A 24,966-nucleotide genomic window follows, 5' to 3' on the forward strand; every position below is an offset into this window, starting at 1 on the left:
ATCCTGCTGTGATTTATGTCAGAGAGTGTTTTGCCTATGTTCTCCTCTAGGAGTTTTATAGTTTCTGGCCTTACATTTAGATCTTTAAACCATTTTGAGTTTATTTTTGTCTAGGGTGTTAGAAAGTGTTCTAGTTTCATTTTTTTACAAGTCACTGATCACTTTTCCCAACACCACTTGTTAAAAAGATTGTCTTTTCTCCATTGTATATTCTTGCCTCCTTTGTCGAAGATAAGGTGTCCATAGGTGCATGGATTTATCTCTGGGCTTTCTATTTTGTTCCATTGATCTATATTTCTGTCTTTGTGCCAGTACCGTACTGTCTTGATGACTGTAGCTTTGTAGTAGAGCCTGAAGTCAGGCAGGTTGATTCCTCCAGTTCCATTCTTCTTGCTCAAGATTGCTTTGGCTATTCGAGGTTTTTTGTATTTCCATACAAATTTTTCTACTTCTGAAAATTCTTTTATTAAAAAGTGAAACATTGTTTTATTAGAAAATGAGAAACCTTAGAGGAAATGTTTTAGTCATTCAACTAAAATTAGGGAGAAATAAGCATAAAACTCAAGGAAACACAATTGTTAAATGAAAATAAATTAGTGAAATTTAAATTAAATAACAATTTTATACAGAACTGAAAACTATTTTAAAAAGTAATTACAGAAAACATTAACAAATATGATACAAAGCAGAAGATTCAAAAACAATATATAAGAAACAGAGATATAATTATTTATATAAAATATATACATTAAATTATGTATTTTTTTCATAAAAATTGAAAATCTGGATCCAATGGATATAGTATTAGAAAACTACTAAATTACAAATTTAGTTTAACAATAAATAGAACACCTACATAGAACAACTACAAAATAAATTGAAAATGCAGAAATTATCCCTTACAAGGTACCAGATCCAGGTGTTTTACTAGAAAGTCTTCTGAATTCTTAAGGAATATATCATTTTCATGTTGCTAAACCTTTCTGAAGCAAAGAAAGCATGGAGCTTTTTCTAATCCATCTGCTATGCTAGCACAACTAATATATTATATGGACCAGAATTGTACATGTCACCTAGTCATAGGCCAATCTAACTTAGAACGTTGACAAAACATTCTAAATATAATATTAGTAACTTGAAACCAACAATGTGTTAATTGAATGATATATTTTTGTGTGAGGAATGGAGACATGTTTGACAACATAAAATTTGTCACTATGAACAAATAAAAAAATTATGTGACTGCTTTCACTGATGAAAAACACTTGGGAATTTAAATTCTCAACCTTTACTTTTTTATCAAAATTTGAAAATTTAGCACTATGCAGTATTGTTATCTAAGGTAGTGGGTGTTTTGTCAAGTGTCAATTCATGTCCTTTATAGCTTTCTTTTCTGATCCAGAGTATAGCCCGTAAGTATGCATTATGTTTATCTGTCACATACCTCTTTCAGTCTCCTTTAGGCTTAGATATTAATAATTTCGGGTTTCCCTTGTAGCTCAGTCAGTAAAGAATCTGCCTGCAATGCAGGAGACCTGGGTTTGATTCCTGGGTCGGGGAAGTCCCCTGGAGAAGGAAATGGCAACCCACTCCAGTATTCTTGTCTGGAGAATCCCACGAAGCGAGGAGCCTGGTGGGCTAGTCATGGGGTCACAAAGAGTCAGACATGACTGAGCAACTAAGCTGCTTCTTAACATCATAGTTAACTTATAGTTATTAATAATATTGTTCATAGCAAAATTGAATGCAAAGTACAGAGATTTCTGACATATCCCTTGCCCTCGCATACATACAGCCTTCCTTACGGTCAGTACCTTGCAGCTGAGTAGTACCTTTGCTAAAATGATGAACCAAATTGCCACATCATTATCATCCATAGTTCATAGTTTACATTAGGGTTACTCTTGGTGTTGTATATTCTATAGTTTTTTAAAATTATTCCTGACATTTTACCTATTTGGCTGTGCTAAGCCTTCATTGCTGTGTGCAGGCTTTCTCTAGTTGCAGAGAGTAGGGGCTACTCTTCAGTGCGGTTGGTGGGATTCTCATTGCGGTGGCTTCTCTTATTGCGGAACACGTGCTTTAGGCAGGCTCTAGAAGGCACCGGCTTCAGTAGTTGTGGCACGCGGGCCTAGTTGCTCTGTGGCATGTGGGATCTTAGTTCCTGGATCAGGGATCAAACCAATATCCCCTGCATCGGCAGGCAGACTCCCAACCACTGGACCACCAGGGAAGTCCCTATTCTATGGTTTTGACACGTATATCATGACAAGTGTCTACCATTGTGTTATCATGCAGAATAAGTTCCACATGTCAGCCTTTAAAGTTTCTCTTCTTCACTTCTCTGCTGTATTTTGTTTCCTTAATACCTGGCTGCCTTGGCATCCTTCAACTCCCAATTTTGTCTTCCAGATAACTATGAGATTGCCTAAAGTACTCTTCACTTTGTATCAGTTACCCTTTGCCTTCCTGCTATCCAGACCATCTCCCCTTACTAGGGCTCAGCAAATGTCCTAGGATATGCCAGCAGGCAGAAATTTGAGTTAACTTCAATGATCTTTGCTTCTCTCTGCATTTGGGGGCCTTCAAACCTTTCTGTCACAGTAGCACTCTTGTGCCTGATGTTTTGTATTTTATGGGACTTTTAAAATTTTTCTGCAGAAGTGATGGTATACTATAAACTATAGCATCAAGGAAAAAGTAGAAATCTCCTAGTCAACCTTTTAACATGTGATTTATTATCAAAGAGTACTTTGATAATATTGATTTCCATTTTGGTATTCTTTCAAATATGTTTATCACAAAATTTTATATTTAGTTTATTTGAACAGAGGAAATCCTTTTGAGAAATCTGTATTTCCAAATGTGTCATGACTTCATAATTTTAGAATTTGCTTTTCTTGGATGAAATTCTCTATCATTTATTTTAAGTGAAATAGGAATATATTGGAAGAAAAAATAAACTATCAATTCATCTTGTTTTTGTGTGTTCCAATGATTTATAGATATGAGTGTGTGTGTGTGCATTCATATATAAACCTGAGATATCAGTACAGGATTAATTTTTTCAAATAAATATGACACAGAAGCGACTGCTTTTCTCTAAATAGAAGGAACAATAAGCTTGATTTAAATTTTTAATTTATGTTCATATAATTGTATGCCTTTTCAACAATTGCCTATTGTCATTAAGTTTTCTGTTTTCATAGTTTAATAGTGTATTCTCTGCAGTACAGATATAGCTCTTCTGTAGCTACTCATTTACATTCATAATACGTCTAATTAGGAAAGTATTAGGTTTTATCAATAAGAAGGGGACCAAACTGCAAACCTGTGGGAGATACTGACAGTTGGGTGAAATGAGTCACTTATCTGGAAGAGTAAAGCTTTTTTTCAAACATAAAGTGATCATAAAGAACCATAATGTTTGGAAGATATGAAATTAAAATTGTTAATGAAATTCTGAGTTCTCCAAATTTAAAAATATCTGAGAAAACAGATACTATGATAAGAGCATTATAAGGGTCATTAACTTTGGGTTAATTGGTTTCCTAGTTACTGACATGATTATTTCAAAGGATTTTGAAAGTCATACGAGATTAAGTAATATAAAAGAAAGTAATTTATTTTACAGAGAATTTTATTTCTGCTAAATAGTTTTCAGTTTGCAACTGAAGTTCTAAGTCTTTAGATATTGAATGTGAACATACTGAGCACAGCTACTTTAACATTTGTGTGTGACATCCTCTTGTCAGTCTGTTTCTATAGTTTCTTTATTTCTCTTGATTTCCAATCACACAGACCTCATATACTATTTAACTTTAATAGGGTGCTAAACATTGTATATGAAAAATTAAAGAGATAAATTGATCTTTATCCTGAGAAGAATTACATTGCTGTCTAGAGGCTGTCTGGCTAGATTACTAGCTATCCTTGTTCACTTTCATACAATTAAGGATTCAGATAATCTCAAGATAAATTTGGATCTTGTCAAGATTAGTTTATTTCTGGTTTACCCTTCCTGGTAGGGGATACATGGTCTTCAGAATCCTTATTGAAAGCTAGAAGTATTTTCTGGAAACTTACTTCTCCCACCCCCATGGCCAAGCACCAGGTTTTAATTCATACTGCCCTAGACCGATGAGAGGTTGGTCACTCAGCTCAGCAGCTTAGATTTTAAGTCATCTTTTCTGAAATTAGAGAAGATGCTTCTGGAAGAAAAACAATCTCAAATGCTGAGTTCAATTTGCAAGAGTTTCTTCTCAGAACATGATAGCATAATTCTTTATTGAAATGTTAGCTCTCCATTTGCATTCAAATGACGTTTTAATATTTTGTCCAGACTTTTAAGTTCTCATTGGAAGATTTGTTATGAAATGCCCAGGATATCATTACGTCAATAGAAGACCCTAAGAATTTTAAAAATATGAGTAAAAAGTTTTCTTTTCTAGCACCCAAAGATACTAAATTAGATTTTTCCCAAGTCTGTCACTGTGGAGAAATATCTAGATTGTATTCTATTCATTTCATTATATTGAATTATTAAAATTAAACTGGGATTATATGTCTATGTTAAATAGTACAGAAATGCATTGATAAAACCAGAGAACAAATTACCAACATCCGTTGGATCATTGGCAAAGCAAGAGAGTTACAGAAAAAACATCTACTTCTGCTGTATTGACTATGCCAAAACCTTTGACTGTGTGGATCACAACAAACTGTGGAAAATTCTGACAGAGATGGGAATACCAGACCACCTGACCTGCCTCTTGAGAAATCTGTATGCAGGTCAAGAAGCAACAGTTAGAACTGGACATGGAGCAACAGACTGGTTCCAAATCGGGAAAGAAATGTGTCAAGGCTGTATGTTGTCACCCTGCTTATTTAACTTCTATGCTGAGTACATCATGCAAAATGCTGGGCTGGATGTATCACAAGCTGGAATCAAGATTGCCAGGAGAAATATCAATAAGCTCAGATATGCAGATGACACCACCCTTATGGCAGAAAGCAAAAAAGAACTAAAGAGCCTCTTGAAGAAAGTGAAAGAGGAGAGTGAAAGAGTTGGCTTAAAACTCAACATTCAGAAAACTAAGATCATGGCATCTGGTCCCAATGCTTCATGGGAAATAGATGGGGAAACAAAGGAAACAGTGTCAGACTTTATTTTTTGGGGCTCCAAAATCACTGCAGATGGTGACTGCAGCCATGAAATTAAAAGACACTCGCTCTTTGGAAGAAAAGCTATGACCAACCTAGACAGCATATTAAAAAGCAGAGACATTACTTTGCCAACAAAGGTCCACCTAGTCAAAGCTATGGATCTTCCAGTAGTCATGTATGGATGTGAGATTTGGACTGTAAAGAAAGTTGAGCACCAAAGAGTTGATGCTTTTGAACTGTGGTATTGAAGAAGACTCTTGTGAGTCCCTTGGACTGCAAAGAGATCCGACTAGTCCATCCTAAAGGAAATCAGTCTTGAATATTCATTGGAAGGACTAATGCTGAAGCTGAAACTCCAATACTTTGTCCACCTCATGTGAAGAGTTGACTCATTGGAAAAGATCCTGATACTGGGAGGGATTGGGGGCAGGAGGGGAAGGGGATGACAGAGGATGAGATGGCTGGATGGCATCACCAACTCGGTGAACATGAGTTTAAGTAAGCTTCAGGAGCTGGCAATGGACAGGGAAGACTAGCATGCTGTAGTCCATGGGGTCACAAAGATGTGGACATGACTGAGCAACTGAAATAAACTGAACTGTATTGATAAAAAAGCTAGTAACTTCCCTCCTCATTTCTTCACATCCTCGACTAGTCTCTGTTCCCTGCCAATGTTCAGCATGTATATCTCTGCACTTACATATGTGTATATGTACTTGTGTATGTATGTAAGGAAGTATGTATACATACATACTTATGTATGTATATGTGTATGAAACTTATACTATACACACATGTGGGCTTCTCGGGTAGCTCAGCTGGTAAAGAATCCGCCTGTGATTTAGGAGACCCTGGTTCGAATCCTGGGTCTGGAAGTTCCACCAGAGATGGGATAGGCTACCTACTCCAGTATTCTTGGGCTTCCCTAGTGGCTCAGATGGCAAAGAATCCACTTGCAATGCAGGAGTCCTGCACTCTATCCCTGGGTCGGAAAGATCCCCTGGAGGAGGGTATGGCAACCCATTCCAGTATTCTTGCCTGGAGAATCCCCGTGGACAGAGGAACCTGGTGGGCTACAGTCCGTGGGGTCGCAAAGAGTCAGGCAAGACTGAGCGACTAAGCACAGCATGGCACAGCACGTGTACAGATGTATTTAAGAGCAGGTAAATGAAAGATCATAGCATACTCATTGTGCTAACTTATTTGACTAACTTTCCAAATGAATTAACAAACACACACTTAAAAGTTATTTACATGTCAATGTATGGCAAAAACCACTACAATATTGTAAAGTAATTAGCCTCCAATTAAATAAATTTAAAAAATAAAAATTACAGAATTTCATCAAATTTTGGTAGACACAGTGATTCAGTAAAATAAGCGTAATTTGAGATTCTTCCTTTTGAAAGTAAGGTGTTTTACAGTACTCATGTCTCTTACATTGTTTTATTAGTTTCAAGAGATAATGAGCTATGAGACTGATTTGATTGACTTCTAAGTTCGCTGGGCTTCCCAGGTGACACTAGTGGTAAAGTACCTGCCTGCCATTGCAGGAGATGTAAGAGCCTTGCATTTGATCTCTGAGTCAGAAAGATTCTCTAGAGAAGGAATTGGCAACCCACTCCAGTATTCTTGCCTGGAGAATCCCATGGATAGAGGAGCCTGGCAGGCCACAGTCCATAGAGTCCATGGGGTCTCAAAGCCTTGGAAACAACTGAAGTGACTTAGCACAAATGTAAGTTTTCTGTGTATTCCATTCCAGAGGCAGAAGTTTCTGTTAACAAGTAGCATTCAGTGCTTTTATAAGGACTTCATGGTCTTATAAATTATATCTTATATAACTATTTTATAATTTATATTAAATTAGAATTTTATACTGTATTTTACATGTATATACACACAAACACACACTATGAAGACAAACATTTTATATATATATATATATTTATATATATATATGGGATTTGCTACTCAAACTCTGTTCTTTGAGCTCTCACATGTCCACTCAATTATACTATACTATACTCTCTTCAGTTTAATTATATTCACATTTTCTTTTTGATCTTTCAGTTTTCTCAAATTTTAAATTTTGTTATTTGTTTTGTTTGTATTTTTGTATACAGTTCTACTCTACAGTGTGTTGGAACAAAGTTGGGTAAAGCTGTCCTTTTCTACATAAGTTCCATTTTTTCCTTTAAATTGGGGAAAAGATCAATTGAGTTACACACACTGTTTTATGTCTTAAGAACTCCTTAATTTCTATCAATTTTATGCTGGTAGTTTAAGGGGGTGCCTTATTATCCCATAGAAGTCCTCTTATTATTTATTAATTCGCCTTCAGTATTTGACAAGCTAAGAAGGATCAGTTAAAATGGATAATCATACAGTATTACTCATATATTAATATATATACACATCTTATTATAGTGTATAATAAGATACACTGTAGTGTACATTATTATACATTTTAATGAAAGTTTTGGCAAATACACTTGGCATTCTTATTTGGCATTAGACCAACTTCTGTTGCCATGATTGAGATTTGGCATCATCAGTTAGAATATTTATTAGGTAAACCATGCCCGTAATCCATTACATACATTTTCTACATTTGACTTGCTTAAAAATTTATGAGCACTTAAAGATACTCTCAGAGCAATTTAATAGAGGAAACCTTACAAACTTCTTTCTCACGTGTCATGTGATAACATTTTTTAGTAGCTCATTTTATTGACTTTTTGCTAAGGATTCGACTTAATTCTCAGAAAATAACGATTTGTTTATTGTCCTTATGTTTCATCTTTTTAAAACCAGTTAAAATAGGTTTGGGCACAAACGCCATTGGTTCTTATTAATCATGCGGATCAGCAGATGATAGCACATGTGGGTAGATGTGCTACTGGGACCTTCTGGCTACCAATACCAAGCCCACCATGGATCACATGTTACCTGAGGAGTAGAGTCTCCTTATGAATGAAGAGAGAGCCAGTTAAATGGAGTTTCCTTTTGCTGCAAGTGAATATCTTTATTTCATTTATTAAATCTCCAAACCTAGGACTGACAGAGATATCTAGAGTTAGAAAAATGCATTGTGTTCTTGGCCCTCTGCTGTGGAGTGCTATTTTAATCAAGGAATGCTACGAAATAGTTTCTAGATTTTACCTGAATAATTTTCATAAGTCTTCTAATGTAGTTTGCTTCTCTAGACATGGCTGAAATTGTTGGTGTTATTCCTGGAAATTGCTATGCGTTTTACATTTTCTGTTTCAAAGCTGTATCTGCATTGTATGCAATTCTCTGGCTATCCAAGAATTTTAATATTTTATTATAACACGATTTTTTCTTATTAGATATTTCATAATTCAAAGGCTGTCTGAAAAAAAAATTTTTTTTAGTAAAATTGGCCTGCTAAATTTAGCAACGAATTGATAGCTTTTTTTCCCAAGGTCTTGTCTGATAATTGAAATTTTTGAATCAAAGGAGAAGGCAATGGCAACCCACTCTAGTACTCTTGCCTGGGGAATCCCAAGGACGGAGGAGCCTGGTGGGCTGCAGTCCATGGGGTCGCTAAGGGTCAGACAGGACTGAGCGACTTCACTTTCACTTTTCACTTTCACGCCTTGGAGAAGGAAATGGCAACCCACTCCAGTATTCTTGCCTGGAGAATCCCAGGGACAGAGGAGCCTGGTGGGCTGCCGTCTATGGCGTCGCACAGAGTCGGACACAACTGACGTGACTTAGCAGCAGCAGTAGCAGCAGTTGTTTTGGCCTCACCTAGACATCAGCTGAGTAGGTTTATTTCACAGTCCGGTTACCATGGTGTCTGGCTCACATAAACACATCTGGACCTTATTTGCAGATTCTCACACTAAATATTAAATTGAAGTATGCTTTTGATCAATGAAGGCTTATCAACTCATAAATCTCATGCATGACTATAAATAAGAGCTAGATTTCTTTAAACCCGTGGTCATATAATTGCAAACTTGACTACTTTCTCCCAACCCGTGCCATGTCTACAGGCAAAACATAAATACATTAAAACACAATTCCCCCAAATTCCCTTACTTCTTTAGGCTCCAGAGGTATCAAAAGAGTGAGGTGTGATTGAAATGAGCCCTGGGTGATTTGTTGTTAATGTCTTTTTAAGAAACCCATGAAAATCACAGTGACTTAAAAATGAAACTCATGAATCTGTTTTAAAGTTCACATAAATCTGAAACTTGAAGTTAAACTTGAAGGTCACACAAAACACAAGAACCAGAAACCCTGGGGTTTCTTCTTGTGTTAGTTATTCTGGTTCTGCCAGTTTTGTGTGACCAGGCCAACTTCCTTTGGAACATTGAATTATGAAAGGACATCTAGTTCTGTCAGTCAGCCACAGCGTACGTTAGTGAAATCTCAAAATGCTTGACAAAATAACAGTGAATGCTCTGTGGCTTTTTATCTCTGATATGTGACTTTCCCTGTTTTGGTTTCCAAATGCTGACTCTATTATGCATTAAGGGTTTGAGAGAATATTTTTATGATGCAGAGACTTCTTATAGGATAGTGTCCTCTGCCATGGTCAGCGTATACTTCCCAGCACTCCACTCCTCTTCCAGGGCCTAGACACTCCAGTAGGCACCCCTTCCTGGTCCTGGGTGCCTTGTTGAACATCTACCCATTAGGCACCTTTGTACTGGTTCTGGGAATCCTCATGATGCTGAAGCTACACCACTGTCTATGGCAAAGTAGATTAAAATCTTTCTGCTTCGTTGGTTGCACAGTGTTGAAAATATCACAAAACATGGTTGCCTCACCATGCCTCACCAGATTTAAGATAGGGTTTTTAAATAAACTGTTATTTTGTTTTCTAACCCCTGCCACCATCCCTCCTGTTAAGTCAGGAGGCACTCTGGATATCAATCATCATTCAGAAGACAGGATTTGTTAGTAAGTCAGTTCATAGTCCTTTGTTCCTTTGTTCCTTAAGGTAACTTTTCCCCCCAGGAAACTCTTAATTGCCACTACAAATAGATTTGGGGGCCCCCATCTCATTCCTCCATTTCATGAATTGAGGTTTTTTCTTTCTCCGTCTGTTTGTTCAGCTTTGTTGAGATATAATTGACTTATAACATTGAATGAATTGAGTGGTTATGACGGACTTAGAGATAGTGAATATAAGAAGATATTGGTCAGTGGGTACAGATTTCTAGTTTTAAGGTAAATAAATTCTGGGGATGAAATATGCCGCATGGAGACTATTGATAACCATTGTTGTTTAGTCACTGAGTCATGTCCAACTCTTTTGTGACCCCATAGACTGTAACCCGCCAGGCTCCTCTGTCCGTGGGATTCTCCAGGCAAGAATATTGGAGTTGGTTGCCATTTTATTCTCCAGGGGATCTTCCAGACCCAGGAATTGAGCTGTCATCTCCTACATTGGCAGGTGGGTCTTTACCACTGAGCCACCAGGGAAGCCCATTGTTAGACATACTTCATTGTATGCTTGAAAGTTACAAGAGAATTGATTTTAATTATTCTCACACACACTCACCGACAGTGGTGACTACGTGAAGTGATGGATGTATTAATTATCCTTATTTTTTTATGTTGCCATTGTTTGGCTGTTTTGATTCTTGGCTCCACTCTCATTTAGCATTCTTTCACTCTAAGAAATAGACTTGATTTCTCTGAAAAGACATTTTGTTTATATGTGTCTCCCCAGCTCACCAAGTGTGTCCCTGTAAGGCTGAACCTAGTGGTAAACTGAGCTTATGGAAGACTTGGCCAACTGTTTGCTGGACATGACACGCTATATATGAGTAGTACTAAGACTCACATATAGATACTTCCCTCACTTTTGTTATTGTTGCTCAGTTGCGGAGTCATGTCCAACTCTTTGAAACCCATGGACTGCAGCACATCAGGCTTCCCTGTCCTTCACTGTCTCTCAGAATTTGCTCAGACTCATGTCCATTGAGTAAGTGATGCTGTCCAACCATCTCATCCTCCGTTGCCCTCTTCTCATCCTGCCCTCAATCTTTTCCAACATCAGGATCTTTTTCAGTGAGTTGGCTCTTCTCATCAGGTGGCCAAAGTATTGTAGCTTCAGCTTCAGTATCAGTCCTTCCAGTAAATATTCAGGGTTGATTTTCTTTAGGATTGACTGGTTGGATCTCCTTCCTGTTCAAAGGACTTTGTCCCTCACTTTACCACACTTGTATTAGATTTATGGGTTATATGTTATTACCTGATGTTTACAGTTGAGCTAGCTTGGTTTTAAAGAACCTAAAGGAACTTACTCAGAGCCTCTTGCCCAGTGAGCAGCATTGCAGATTCCAAAGCCAGGCCCTATCGGTTTCATCTCACTATGCCTTTGAAACTTTTATAAGGAATACAAATCAAAACATTTCCCAGGAAAAACTATCCTAGAAGAAAGTGGGAGAGATGATCCTGTTTTTTTAATCTACTCTCTCATTTGTCAGAAAGAGACTGTCATTCAAGTTCTCCAGATTGAAGAACTGCTGGGAAACTCATCTCCTTTCTTCTTCTTCTAACTTCTCACAGAGAAATTTTTGTTTTGTTTCAGTGTTAAGAAAATAGCTGTTTGATACTACCTGTTTAGTTTGTTTGAAACCTGTGTGGCTTCTCATTTTAAAGTGACATCTAGCATTGCTCACTAATAACAGGAGAGAAACATTTCTTAGAATTACAGAATGTGGGGTCTAAGAAACACATAGTCTAATTCTCCATCTGAGGCTTCATTCCCGCTAGTCAAGACTGCCATACTTTAGTATACCTATATCATTCCTCTGACCATCACCTGAAACAAGCCATATGGTTTCCAGAGCAGTCTTGTCATGTTGAAGTTGCTCTACCGTTGAGCTCAGAGCTTCTGGACTTGTCTTAGTCACTCAGTCGTGTCCAGCTCTTTGCAACCCCATGGACTGTAGCCCACCAAGCCCCTCTGTCCATGGGATTTTCCCAGACAAGAATACTGGAGTGGGTTGCCATTCCCTTCTGGACTTGTGAAAATACCCACTTACAAGTCTTTTTCCTTTTTAATTTTATAGAGAACTTAAAAAAAAAATCTTGCTTGAAATGCCCTCTGATGTAAAAGACCGTAAGTATTTATAGATGAAAAAATTGAAGTTTAATATATTGTTGTTGTTCAGATACCCCGTCATGTCGACTCTTTGCAGCCCTATGGATCGCAGCATGCCAGGCCTCCCTGTTTCTCACCTTCTCCCAGAGTTTGCCCAAGTTCATGTTCATTGCATCTGTGATACCGTCCAGCCATCTCATCCTCTGATGCCCTCTTCTTCTGCTCTCAATCTTCCCTAGCACCAGGGATTTTTTTCATTGAGTTGTCTTTTTACCTCAGATGACCAAAATACTGGGGCTTCAGCTTCAACATGCGTCCTTCCAGTGAATATTCATGGTTGATCTTTCTTAAGATTGACTAGTTTGATCTCCTTTCTGTCTGAGGGACTTTCAGTAGTCTTCTCTAGCACCACAGTTTGAAGGCATGATTTCTTTGGTGTTCTGCCTTCTTTACAGTCCAGCTTTCACAACCATTTGGAAGACCATAGCCTTGACTATACGGACCTTGGTTGACAGAGTAATGTCTCTGCTTTTCAACACACTGTCTAGGTTTGTCATTGCTTTCAAGCCAAGAAGCAATTGTCTTCTGACTTCATGGCTGCAGTCACCATCCACAGTGATTTTGGAGCCCAAGAGAGGAAATCTGTCACTATTTCCACCTTTTCCCCTTCTATTTGCTATGCAGTAATGGGGGCGAATGCCATGATCTTAGATTGTTTTAATATTTAGTCTTAAGCCGGCTGTTTCACTCTCCTCCTTCACTCTCATCAAGAGGCTCTTTAGTTCCTCTATGATTTCATAAGAGTGGTATCATCTGCATATCTAAGGTTGCTGATGTTTCTCCCACCTGTCTTTTCTAGCTTGTAACTTATCTAGCCCGGCATTTCTCATGATGTGCTCAGCATATAGGTTAAAATAACAGGGTGACAGCAGACAGCCCTGTCACACTTCTTAATCAATCTTGAACCAATCAGTTTCCCATACAGGGTTCTAACTGTTGCTTCTTGACCCGCATACAGGTTTCTCAGGAGACAGATGAGATGGTCTGGTATTCTCATCTCTCTAAGAGCTTTCCACAGTTTGTCATGATCCACACAAAGACTTTAGCATAGTCGATGTTTTCCTGAAATTTCCTTGCTTTCACTATAATACGTCTTGGGTGGCCCTGCACTCGTAGCTTCACTGAGTTATGCAAGCCTCTTTGCCATGAAAAAGCAGTGATCCTTGAAGGAGGAAGTTTAGCATAAAGGAGCCAGAACCAGGATTTTTCTGGCTCATTTATTAGAACTCATTTCTCCAAATGTCTCTCCTCTCCTTGGTGAATTGCTCCCCTTTTTCTTCAATCCTGTGCCAAGTCCTCTTAGCACCCCAGGTGCTGTCCTGGTTCTTAATGCTGTTCATGTTCTCAAGACTAAAGCAAATGACCACAGCTCTTTCTTATCCATGCAGATGGATTAGATTCTTCCAGAAAGACAGTGCTGATGAACTGATAAATGCTTGGATAGTATCAGTGCAGAGAATAGAAGATGAAAAAAAGAATTAGCCAAAGATGGTAGTGGGCTGCACAAAGGTGATTCCCTGAGGATAGAATGATTTTATAATAAAAAAATATTAATTCAAACTTTTTCCTTTGAGTAATTTATATCTCATCTTACCAGATCATCTTACTCAGGATATTTGTTTCCTAAAGTTCTAAAATCAATCAGAAGGCAAATTGCAGGCATTACTCAAATTCGTCCCTATCTCTACTGCATGCCCTAACTCCTTCATGATGTTTGAAGCATCTTTTTTCTTCTCTATCATTCCAGCCACCCTCTCTTGCAAATACATAATCTGCATTTCTTTCAGGGCTATTTTCTATGGACTTAAAGCTAACCAAGTTTATTTTTCTACTCCAAGGCTTCAATAATTTCCCATTAAGTGGAAAAATAATACGCAGTCCCTGTCTGTGACTTGACTTTTTCAATTTTCCCCGAAGTCCCCAAAGACTATCATTAATATGTTCTAAGAACTAAGAACTGTATTTGGTGTTCTCCATCTACATCTTGCACTTTTCCTGCCACTTTGTTCTTAAGCTGGTTTGTCCCCTTTTGGAAATCTAAATGTTTTTTAACTACCTACCAGACCATTGAAATCTAACCTCCCCACAAGCCTTCCTGTGTTTCCATTTGTTTTAATGTTTTCTTAACCCTATTACATATTTTTCTTGGTCAGTCACTACTGTTATTTATATATTTGACTTTCCTGCTGTGCTAACTTTCCTGCAGAAGGACATTTGTAGGCACTTAAAAGGTTTTATGGATTGAATTGAATTCCAATTGATGTCAGCATATTTGTGTACTTATTCAGTGTGCATTTCTTCAGTATATGTTTGTTGAATGACTACTAGGTGGAAACTAAAAGAATTTCAAGCCTATCAGGGAGAGCTGCACAAATTCATCTTAGTACAATTCATTGTAGGAGAATCATTGAGATGAAACAGAAACCCAGTGGATCTGTGATAATGTCGTTTTCTGTTGTGCTCCTTCAGTGCCCTTTTCATTCCTCCAGCTTCTCTTTTTCTTGATCAATTAAACCTTGGTCTCTTCTAGGATGTACCTGGATTGTTTTTGAAAAGCCATGTAAAACAATGAAATCTAGTGTTTTTTCTTTCTTTTCATAGTACTGTGGTCTTAGTTTTCCTTTCCTTCTTGGCCATAATAGCAACTGTCAGTTCCTTTAGCATTTTCTACCTCTTTCTTTCTTGTTTCAGAGTTGAAAATAGTCTTTTGTTGATCAGCGCACGAGGCATTCATTGTATGAATTGCTTGTTAATAAGTGTAATTAAATAGGAAAAGTGTTAACCCAGGAGGAACAGTCACAAAGATTCAGTGGCAAACCAAGGTCATCAAATCCTAGTCTCTGGGATTCTTCTAAGATAAGAGCATTTGGTTGCACCATCATGCTTCTGCTCTCATGGGTATCTCTTTGTGTTTATTACACTAAAATATGCATAACACAAAATCTATCATTTTAACCATTTAAGTGTGTAGTTTTGTGGCATTAAGTGTATTCACATTGTTGTGTAACTATCGTCTTCATCCATCTCCAGAGCCTTTTCTTCTTCCCTAAAAAAAGCTCTGTACCCATTAAACATGATCTCACCATTTTCACCACCTCTCAGTCCTTGGAAACAACCATTCTACTGTGTATCTTTACGAATTTGACTAAGCTAGGTACCTTACATAAATGAAGTACACAGTGTTTGTCCTTTCACTTTCGGCTCACTCCATTTAGGATGTCTTCAAGGCTCATCCGTGTTCTAGCTTGTCTCAGAATTTCTTTCCTTTTTTAAAGATGAATAATATGCCATTGCCAGTACACACCATATTTTATTTATCTGTTGATGAACACTTGGCTTTCACCTGTCTGCAGGCTGTTATGAATAATGCTGCTATGTATGTGACTATAGAAATACCTATTTATGTTCTTACTTTCACTTCTTTTGTGTATATTCCCAGATATAGAATTGCTGGATCATATGATAATTCTGTGTTTCATGTTTTGAGGAATCACCATAACTTTTCCTATAGTGGCTACACTGTTTTATTTTCCCAATAACAATGTACAGGGGTTCAGATTTCTCCACATCCCTGCCAACGTTTGTTATGTTCTATGTTTTTTGTTTGCTTGTTTATTTAAAAAACAGACATCCTAATGGGTATGGAATATTATTTCACTGTAGTCGTAGAAATTTCTGATGGAGACACTCACCAAATCTGACCCCTTCTTCATACTTCCGCCTCTTCTTCCGCTTTGCTCCATGAGGTCTTCTTTCCCCAGGATGTCATTCTAGAGTTGTGCAGGGGAGCAGTGAATAGCCTTGTGGAGTAGAAATGCATTTAGATTTGCAAGACCTCTGTCCTGATGCTCTCCATCATAGTTGGCTTCATCCCTTCCCCAGCAAGGTTTTGTAGATTTTCTTCCACCTCTTTCTGTCAGTGATCTCATTTGACATTAGTCCAGACAGGGATTCACCCAGCAGCAAGAATCCATTTATTTTTATTCAACCATGTATTAATTCACTCCTCCACTCATTTACTCAGCAGTTACTGCACACCTATATTCCTTTAAAGCTTCTAGAAATTCTGATTAGTCCCTTTATTGCTTATATAGATATTTAAGGAAATATTGAAACATGTGGCCATTTTCCCTGATTCAGTGTCCTGTTGTCTGCCTCTTTTCTGGGAGAGCCAAGTTTTGTGGAGTAGTTTGTACTGTCTCCTTAGAAACGAGTGTTCACCTTATATTTGGCACGAGTCAGCATTTCAAAGTGGGACCTGACACTTTCAGAAATGTATTTATACAGCGTAAAGTAGGTGCTTATATTACACTTAGAAGTTGAACCTATTCATGTCTTTCTTATATTGTAAATAACATATTGTGAGTTAAGGACATTTAATAACTAATGCTTAAAGGTGATAAATAATGAGAAAAGAAACTGTGATTGGAAATTCACAAATTTCCTGGGACTTATAACAATTTTAAAATTTGACCTTTATATCATTACTGTAATAATTTATTTTCTCCTCCCTCTCCCCCTTTCTCTCTCAGAGAAACCAAGATTGACGCTGATGATGACCACATGCAGTAGTTTGTTGTTGTTGTTGTTGTTAGATTCCAGGTTTATAACCAAATTAAAGGTGGCATAATTTTGCATCAAATGCCTCCCCAAAGAAATCTTTGGTTTTCCACCAAGCTTTGTTCTCAGGAAATCATACCCATATCTCATTATAGAAATATTTCCATGTGTAGTTAATTTGAATATAATATAAAGGACACAGGCCTAAGATGAAAAAGATGATAAACTTCCACTTGAACCTATTTCACCACAAACCAAAGGCACATTTTTGGTTTGGTCCCTGTTTTGATGATCACAGGATTTATCTTTACTTGCATTTCACTTGGGCTGTTTTTCAGGGCCTGGGGAGACATGATGTACATTGTAAAATAATGCAATAAAATAATTGAACATATTTCCCTTGTTTCTGGGCATATTTTACTTGTACACACAGTCACATGAAAAGCACTGGGGATGCAACAGCCTCAGCTGTAAATTATTATCATGACAGCGCTAGCATGCCATGGCTGCGCTCACACTGAGAAGCGGGCTGGGTGTTCTAATGGGATGGGTTGCCCTAGAGTCAGCTGAGAAGTAATGTAGCTCAGAGGGAGAAAGTCTGTTGGACTTAAAAAGGAACAAAACAAACTAGCATCTAATCCTTTGCCAAGAGAAGTTTTATAGAAAACACAAAATTAGTGACAGACTGAGAGGCCTTTGTCTAAGTCCAGAATCAGAGAACAAACACTGCCGTGGTCGTTCTGCTGGTTCTCAGCAAAACAAACTTGGTTGCTTACGTTTTTTCAGACCTCTTACATGAGAAAAGTGGTTCAAAAACTGGTCATTTTAACACAGGAAACGTGGTTAAATGAAGTGAAATAGCTTCAGAATCAGAATGTTAGTTGAAAGCAAGTTCAGTATGATTTGAGAGTCAGAGTTTGGAATTTTTGGAGCTTCAAATTGGAACAGATGATTTTAAAGACAGCACCGGAAACTTCAAAATGTACATCTGCATCAGAAGTAGGGCCCCAACCACTTTTAGCAGGAGGCAGAAAACTCCCAACTTCCTTGTTTCTCTATTCAAATTACAAATAGACCATGAGATCAGATGAGGGTGCTTTCTGCTGTATCTGCTGATAACCAACAAGGTTGACTGATTTTGTTCTCCGTGAGAAGTGACTGTAAGAGGTTTCATCAAGAGTGCAAAGGGCAGCATTGGTTTGGGGGAAAGTACATCACATTTAAAATCAAAAGACCAAAGTCTGAATGCTAGCTCCTTCCTTCATCATTTTAGATGTCATGTGGCTTGTATGGAAAATGTCATTTATTTCTTGGGCCTTAGTTTTCTTTTACCTGGAAAATGGGAACATTATCAACCCTACCTCAGGACAGTGTGAAGATGTCTTGTAAGTTTTTGCTAAGGACTACCTTTATTTTAAAGCTGAATTCTTTTGTCAGTAATAATCCTCAACACTCTGTTTTTGCAGTTGAATTGGAAGAGTATTTTGGGGGACTCAATGTCTGGTGAATGTCCAACCTGTGATACATTCTTAAGATAGATTTATATGTTAGGGCAGAACTAGCCGATATACCAGATAAACCTAAAATTGCAGTGCCTTAACAGAAGTTTATTTCTTGCACACATAAGAATTCCTTACTGGTGGATGGTTCTTCTCCAAGTGATATTTCAAGAATGTGGTTTCTTCTATGCTCTGGCTTCACCATCTTTAACACATGACTTCCAACACTGCTACATATGAAGCCACTGGGAAGGGAAAGGAAATATAGGATATGATATGGGAGGGTTTTATGAACCAGCCCTGGACATGATGTGTGTGTATATATATGTGTGTGTATGTATATATCCGCACAGAGACATCTCCCTTTTGCTCAATTTCCTGGCTAGAACTCAGGCTCATGGCCACACTTCATTGCAAGCATGGCTGGGAATACAGTTGATTTAAGTGCTAGGGAGAAGATGAAATGGAATTGGTGACCAGCTAGCTAATGTCTGATAAATGAGTCTGAAAAAGAGCTCATACTATGTCTAAAATAAATTCGTATCGATCATTTTGATTAAAAGGTCAGTTAATGAGGATAGAAAGACCAAAAATTTCAGTAATACTCTGAGGACATTAAGAAAAGCTTGTGTTGGGCAGTGGTGGGCATATGTATGCCCATGGTATATTTATATACCGTGTGAGAAGCACAGGCAGGCAGTGGCGTGGATTCAGACATGCTGTCTTTCCTCTTTGTCTGGTCAGGCGCTGGCTGAACTGGCTTGACTCCATATGGGAAGGAGGGCCCTGATACCCAGTGGTCAACACAAGAATGCTTCAGTGATCACTTGAACTGGTTTTGGCAAGCAATACTTTCTGGAAATTGCTGCTGCAGGAATATGGTGAAATGGTCTATAAGAAAGCATAGCCTCTGCTGATTTCCCTGCCTTGGTTAACTTTCCTAGTTCCTTTGGCAGAAATGTGAACCATAAAACAATTTTTATGTGGACAGTGATCTTGTGGTCTAACTTTGAGGCGAGAGAGATTTCCTTGTCAAAGGTTAGCCTTAGAAAATAAGTCTCACTAATGAATAAATGATTCTATGATTCCTGAAGGTATGTGGATACAAAGGCCCATGATGTGAGAAGATGATAAACTAAGGGAAACTGCCCCACTGGTTTGGTGGTGGGCCCTAGAATGAAAGGCACCCCATTGTTGAGTTATAAGCACCTCCAAGTGTTACCTGGGCTCCCAGGTGGCACTAGTGTTAAAGAACCCGCCTGTCAGTGCGGGAAATGTAAGAGATGCAGGTTCTATCCCTGGGTCGGGAAGATCCCCTGTAAGAGGAAAGGGCAATCGACTCCAATATTCTTCCCTAGGAAATCCCATGGGTAGAGGAACTTGGTGGGCTACAGTCCATGGCGCTGCAAAGAGTTGGACATTACTGAGTGACTAAGAACACACACCAAGTACTACATAATTGCATTTCAACCAAGATTTTTATAAACAAAAAATATATTTTATAAATAAATATACAATACTGACTACAAACTTGCTAGCTGTAAGCTCCCATATTTTTATTTTTAAACAAAAAAGTCATATGTGTGGTCAGAAAGTAATTTTGTGCATCTTTCCAATTAAATTCATTTCTCACTCTTAGTGACTTTCACTTAGCAGCAGGTCATAAACTTTAGTGAAAATTATAGCCCATGGAAAATTGTCATAATGAATAACAGAAGGAACAACAAACTTGTAAGTGTTGTACCCATTTTACAGATGAGGAATCTGAGGATAATAGCATTTAAACCATTAACTGAGTTATGTAATTAATAAAATAATTGGAATCACAATCTAAGTCTGTTTGACCTCAGAGATCAGTTTAAGTACTCCTTCCAATTTAAGTTTTCTTTCCCTAATAGAATCCAAACTAGTGTGTTCCAAACTAATTTCTTCTGTGAAACAAACAGAAGATAAGATTAGAGAATACTCAGTAAATTTTGATGTTGGCAGTAAATTAGAGGTAAAAGTCAGAAAAGGTCATGTAATTGAGTATGTGAAGAAACAGGGATTTTTGCTAATAGGCTTTGTACTAGTGAAGGAAGAGGAAGCAAATAATGAGGGCAAAAAAATCTACAAGGTAAGGACAAGTAACAAGGGAAACCAGAGCAAACTGAAGGAAGCCAATAGAGAGAATTTCATTTTTGCCATACTGATACTACCTTTCTTATACACCAGAAGGCTTAAAAACTCACGGCAGTGAAATTTTGGGAGGGATTGGCACAAAATTCATTTCCAAGTAATTTCCAAATATATATATATATATATTTTTTTTCTTGTAATAAAAGCACAATCACAATTCAGTGATCCTTTCTTATATCCTAAGTAGTGTGAAGCTAACAAATGAGATGGTAGGGCACTCATTCAGGAGTGTGTGTCTTTTAGAGGGTGGCAAGAATCTTTGAGAGGCTGTATCTTTATATTGTTATAAATGTAAACAGGAAACTCTGAATTGAGAAAATCATCATTATAGTTGTATCTTATGTATATGACTTAATAATGGGGATAGGGACTTGCCTGGTGGCCCAATGGTTGAGACTTTGCCTTCCAGGGCAGGGGGTACAGGTTCAATCCCTGGTCAGGAAGCTAGGATCCCACGTGCCTCCCTGCCAAAAAACCTGAAACATAAAACAGAAGAAATATTGTAACAAACTTAATAAAGACTAAAAATGGTCCACCTTAAAAAATTCTTTTTAAAGTTTGTGGAGTAATAGAGTTGTATTTAATCTGTTCCTTGAGGAACTAGAAGAGTAGCCCTTTATTATGAAATCATTACTTTCTCAAGGTAGGAAGATAATAGTAATTTGATTTCTGAGTTATTTCTTGATATTCAGAAAGCGAATTCAAAGGGATTTCCAAAAATATGGATTATTTTTGACTTTCATACCTCTTCAAATGGTCTATCTCCATATTGTCTAATTAGAATTTTAAAAAATCACAAGTTGATTGTAAGAGGATCTCCAGAGGCAGGATTAAGTGTGATTATTTTTTCCCTGCACATCTTTATTTTCTGATTGTTCTACAATTAACACAGATAAGTAAACAAATTAAAGGAGATAATTGTCGCTGAACAAATACAGACAATTCTCAGATCCTGAACAAGACTGACTCATAGGCAAATACGTTGATTATAAATTAGACTGGGTTTTTAGATAAAGTTGACAATTTAAATTCTATTTTGATTTGAGGTCAGCTCACAAGGACCTCTGTAACTTCCATTAAGTTGAGCTTCAGCACTGATAAGGCAATTGAAATTTACTGTCTTTGCTTCCAGTCTGAGACTGGAAGAGGAAGGGAGAAATGGAGATTCCTTAACTCTTCTTGGACTTAAAATAAAATTGCTATATTGATCTTTGACACATGATTAATTCTACATGTTATAAACTGAGCACACAATGTTAAAAATGTATGATTTAACAAATTTTGGCTTAGAGTAATTTCTAATAAAACATTTGAGTTAAGCCAAAACTATCCTTACGTCCTAGTTCCCTATGCTGTTCCCCGTGTTGTGTACATTGCAACACATGTTAGATTGTGAGTAAATAGATCTGTGCAGATAAGTCTCAAAGAGTACCATTCTTCATGACGTTTCTATGAGGAAAAATTATGCTTAATTCTGAAACTCTGATTTATGGACATATGTTTAACACATCTTGTGTTTGAGATGGACAGTATATGTCTATCATTGTTCTCTGTTGATCATTATCCCACCTAATATCAGTATATTTGGTCCTCTCACTTATTCTGAATAAGATGTATGTTGTTATGTGTCTCCCTATATTAGAACCCCAATAAAGCCAGATTACCTAATGCCACATGAAGCAGCTTATTGAAAATAAAACTGCTGGAGGTGAGGGAGTAGCCCCAGAAAGTGCCACATTTCTTATCCAAAGAGATCTGGTGGGAGCTGATGCCTGAGTCATGGAGACAACCTCAGCCCTGAAGGTTCTGCTTCTCTGCCCAACCGGTTGTTTCTTTGAGCTTTGCTGCGTCTCTGCTTTACCTCCCTGCTGCTACCTCCCACCTGCATCATCTTCTCCTTCTGACTCAGAATATAAAACTGCACCCAAGAGTGAATTTTTCTAGGCAGAGCTACAGCAGGGCTTACCTTTTTGAAGTCTACTGTGCATTATCTCTGTTGGAAAGAAGGAGAAACCTGAAGGGACATAGATAGGTTAGAGTGAGAAATACACACGTGGGTGTTCAGGTACAGAAATGTGAGCACATATTCACATCTTATGGCTTTATACAGTGGGACTCTGTCACTCATCTTCCTTAAGGGTAAATAATAACTGTTAATTACAGTCTAAAGATTTTTAAGCCAACAAGTGTTTTAAAGCTAAGAAATGGCATATTTTAAGAAATAAAATAATGTCTGAAAATTGATTCCGTAACTGTGTCTCACATGAGAGATTTGATGACTCATTCTGATACTGACCTTGAAATACGATTGCTCCTCTTTTCATAAAAGATGCTTTTTGTATGTAAATAACACAAACAGCTTTATAATTTTATCTTATTCTTATATGCCCATTATTGCATAATATGGTTATTATTATATCAGTAGAGTTATCTTTATTTTCAGCATTAAATGTAACCGTAAGATTAGACTTGATACATTTGATAGATGGGTCACTTTATTGTGAATTCCTGTGTCTCTTTTACCTCAGCAAGATTTTGGTGAAAGCAAGTGAGCCAGACCTTGTGTTCCAGGTGCTTTATAGGAATGTCCGCGTTTGATCTCGGCAGCAAGCTCATGAGCTAAGTACCATCATTCGAAATCTGCAGATGAGAACAGATGCTCAGGGAGCTTGACAGTTTGTTGAAGAGCACATAGTTGAAGTCTGAGCTTTGTTCACATGTAGGTCTGTGTGGCCCCCTTCTCTCTGCATTCTGCTGGCTGTCTCGGTACACAGTGCTCCAATTTGGCCATCCAAGGACCCGGACTCTATTCTTAAGCACATCACTAATTGTTATCTGAGCTAAGGCTCCTTAGTCTTCATTCAAATGAGATTTAAATCACCAATCTAGAAAATAACCGTTTCAAATAAGTTGTTTCCCCCCAGTTCAGAAAGCATGATCCTGACCTTTCAAAGAGTATTTCCTCCATATTTTCTGGCTGCTAGTCTCTTTTTGCTTTCCTGTCCCCACTTTTATTAACAGGCCAGAAATGTTTGATACACTGATTGCTGAACACTGGAAGATTTGACTATTTTCCTGTTCAAGTGAGAAAAATTGAGAAGGCTGTAGAGTTCTTTTAGTGTTAGAGTCTATCCCATTCCCTTCCCCTAACACAGAAAGATAGAAATGAACGCAAGAGCATATGAGGAAGACCTTTGCTGAGTTGTGTCTAGCTCTTTGTGACCCCATGGAGCATATGGGAGAAGATTGAAATTAGAGTCCGAGGCCTGATATGTTATAGGGGTATGATATGTCCATTTAACTTGCTTGATTTCAACCATCCACATTAGCAAAGGAAAAAGTGAGAAATAGAAGAGTAATAATTTAAGTGATATTGGAGGGTTGACGATATGTCCCAGAGGGAGGGTGATCTGTGAAATGGGAATCTTCTGCTGCCTCAGCCAGACTCAATTCCTATAATCTCTCATGGTGTCAGCATCTTAGACTTTAAAAAGTGTTTTGGGGGTTTGCAGATGTCTTTTTTTATATAGCATAAAAAAGATGCCAACCAACTACTTCACCTGGTTTTCTACCAAGGAGGCAGCCATCAGTTCCAATGAGTGAAATGATAGTAGGAGCCACCTCTAAGACCACACCAGCAATAAACCATGCTGGGCTTACTGGAACATAGAATATCTAAATGCTGTATTTTATGAATGTTTTGGTTAGCTCTGCTGCTAACTCACTTTAGTCTTGTCTGACTCTGTGCAACCCCATAGATGGCCACCCACCGGGCTCCCCCATCCCTGGGATTTTCTAGGCAAGAACACTGGAGTGGGTTGCCATTTGGTTATCTCACTCTGTAATAATACTATACTATAAACTGGAGTGGTTTAAACAATAGACATTTATTTCTCACAGATCTGGAGACTTGAAGTCCAAGGTCAAGGTGCTAGCAGATTCAGTTCTTGGTGAAGACCTACTTCCTGGTTTATTGACAACTGCCTTTTCAGTGGCCCTTCCTCAGTGCCTGTGTATATGGAGAAAGCTTTGGAGTCTCCTTCTCCTCTGATAAGGGCACTATTCCCATCATTAGAGTTCTACCCTCATGACCTCATCTGAATCTAATTTCCTCCCAAAGGCCCCACCTCCAGATATGAATTTAGGGGGTTGGTGGTGGTTGGGGGACACAATCATTCAGCCCATAACAATGGATGACATCAAAGAAGTTTCAGTGGTAATTTTCATTATTTATGATTTTGCTGTAAATGTTAACTTTAGAACATAAACCCTTTTAAGATGAAGCAGTCATATGTCTCCATTTACTAGAGGTAATTAGATCAATTCTCTGAGCCACAGTGTCTTCATCTGAAGTTGTCACAGTTAGCGATATTATCCACTTTTCTGGGTCTCTCGGGGTTGTTTGAATAACCA

The 24,966-nt window shown here is 37.8% G+C and overlaps 1 long non-coding RNA gene across 1 annotated transcript in view; it reads left to right on the plus strand.

Moving 5' to 3' along the window:
• Positions 1-16,876, plus strand: part of LOC128052005 (uncharacterized) — a 32,057-nt gene extending 15,181 nt beyond the window's left edge. The window contains exons 2-3 of the long non-coding RNA XR_008199802.1: positions 10,471-10,597; positions 16,849-16,876. This is a non-coding gene — a long non-coding RNA (uncharacterized LOC128052005). The remainder of the gene's footprint in view (positions 1-10,470; positions 10,598-16,848) is intronic.
• Positions 16,877-24,966: the final 8,090 nt, after the last annotated feature.

Source organism: Budorcas taxicolor, chromosome 8 (assembly GCF_023091745.1).
Source record: "Budorcas taxicolor isolate Tak-1 chromosome 8, Takin1.1, whole genome shotgun sequence".
Classification (NCBI taxonomy): domain Eukaryota; kingdom Metazoa; phylum Chordata; class Mammalia; order Artiodactyla; family Bovidae; genus Budorcas; species Budorcas taxicolor.